This window comes from Pelecanus crispus, chromosome 12, assembly GCF_030463565.1.
Source record: "Pelecanus crispus isolate bPelCri1 chromosome 12, bPelCri1.pri, whole genome shotgun sequence".
Lineage (NCBI taxonomy): Eukaryota > Metazoa > Chordata > Aves > Pelecaniformes > Pelecanidae > Pelecanus > Pelecanus crispus.
This window is the reverse complement of record NC_134654.1, coordinates 14,818,253-14,820,377: the sequence shown is the minus strand read 5'-3', so window position 1 is coordinate 14,820,377 and position 2,125 is coordinate 14,818,253. Positions and strand designations below refer to the sequence as shown.

The 2,125-nt window shown below is 59.7% G+C and overlaps 1 non-coding gene across 1 annotated transcript; it reads right to left on the bottom strand.

Annotated features, from left to right (window-relative positions):
* On the bottom strand, positions 1 to 82 carry TRNAS-GCU (transfer RNA serine (anticodon GCU)). Its single transcript has one exon. It is a non-coding gene; the product is annotated as a tRNA-Ser (tRNA).
* Between the last annotated feature and the right edge of the window lie 2,043 nt (positions 83 to 2,125).

The following is a 2,125-nucleotide window of genomic DNA, read 5'->3' as shown; positions in this document are numbered from 1 at the left end:
CGACGAGGATGGGATTCGAACCCACGCGTGCAGAGCACAATGGATTAGCAGTCCATCGCCTTCACCACTCGGCCACCTCGTCAGCATGCTGATGCTGCTCCTGCCACTGCTGCCGCTGCCACTGCTCCTGCTGCTCCTGCTCCTGTTCCTGCTCCGGCTCCAGCTCCTTGCTCCTGCTCCTGCTCCTGACTCCTACACCTTTTTACGCGGTTTGACACGGGAGAGAAGGAGCCAGCCTCCAGCTTTCGCCTTTTGGGGCTGCCTCCACTCTCCCGACAGCTGGGCTGAGCTCCGGGGACCTTTGGGAAATAGGTCTCAGCGTTCACATCAGAAAATGACTGAACAGCAGAGAGAGCCCCCCGCTCCTTCCCGGGAAGGAACACGGGAGAGTGAACCCGGAGTGGCTCAGCGCCTCCAAAGGACTTGAGCCTGACTTTGAGATCGATTTGTCGCCAGCCACGTTCCCCTCGCATTCTGGAAGGATACCACCAGCTCATATGGACAGGGGTCACTCACACTTGACTTGGTGGAGTTTCCACCAGGACAGAGCACGTGCCTCACGCTTGGCCGTGGCGCCTCTGTGCCGTTCCCCCTCGTGCTCACCCAGGATCCCATCACAGGCTGCTTCTCTCCCAGCACAGCTAACAGTCAGGAATGAAGAGGGAGCCGAGGGGCACCGGCCCCACTGCACACAACTCCTCTTTTTACCTGCCAGAGCTCCAGTGCTGCAGAGAGTTGAAACCACTGCGCTGGTCCCCTGAGCCCAGACCTCTCTGTGCCTTGAAGGTCACACCTTGAGCTGGGGGAAATGGTGCAGAGGCCAGGCTTGCTGCCCCTGGTGGATAACAGAAAGGTGGGTACGGGATTGCGCACCGTGGGATGGACACCGACGGCAGGGCCCTGGGAGCCTCTCTTTCTCCTCCGCCCGGTTAATTCCTGTCCTGGACAAAGGGGAGCGGTGCACAGCCTTGGGGGCTGGGACCAGAACCACTTGCACCCCGGACACTCCGAGTAGTTTCTCCAGCCCCAGCCCACCCCATGGGCCTGTAAGTGCGGAGACATGTGAACAAGGCTCTGCCACACTCCTTCCCCAGACTGCTGGCACTCCCCGCTGTGGATGCAAAAAATTCCTGGGATTCCCTTTCTGGGTTCTTAACAAAGACTTCCCTAACAAAGTAGCCAGGGCCATCATTGGCTCTCATTAATGCAGCGGTGTGTTGAGTCCCTGCTCTAATCAGTGCAGCACAGGGACATTCAACAGAAAATTCGGGCTTCCTTCATACTGTGTTTTGTGCCTGTCGAGGCGTGCCGATGAGTAATGGGGCTCCTTCCGCAAGAGCTCTCACCCCAAACCGGCCTTGTCACCATTGCTACGGGATGTCAGGGGCGAAAGACGAGGCGCTCTCGAGGCCAGGAACTACGGAGAAACCCGTAGTTCTACCAAGGGAGGAACTCTTTTGGGCACTCAGCCGGCTGGGATTGGAGAAGAGGGGAGAACGAAACATGACTCTCTTGCAAAGCTGATGCCCAATGTCTTTAATGAGAAAAATCACAGGAAGATGGAAGAGGCGAGAGCTTAAGCAATGCCTTTTGGAGGCTGAGTAAAGCTCAGAGAAGTGCTGCCGTCCAAAGGAAAACCTCCACGCCAGGGGTGCTGCTTTTCCTTTTCCCCTTCAAGGCTCTGGCAAGTCATGCATCACCTAGACCCATTGGCACGGAAGGAAGGAGGAGGCATCGCATGGGGAGCATAAGGCGAAGCAGAGCAAGGCGGGGAAAGAGAGGGGCTTCCCTGGGAAGAGTCGGAAGGCCAGCGCGGGCCCCTTCCTCCAGGCGGAGCGGTTGGGAGCTCGGCTCCTCTGCAGACCATGGCCGCGCTCTCCGGGCTGGCTCCAGGGCTTTCCTGGCGGCTCCTGGCGCTCGACCGACCACGGGCCGGCAATCCACGGGCTTCAGCATAAGAGATTGCCCCGTCCCAGAGGCCCGCAGAGCCCACGGCCCAGACCGGACCACCCAAAGCCCCCCAGCCCCAGGGAGCCCCCAGAAGCGATGGGCACACTGCCAGCGCTGAGAGAGCTCCCCACGGCAGCTGACGCGGTGGACCCCACGGCTGTGCTCTGAGGGAAGG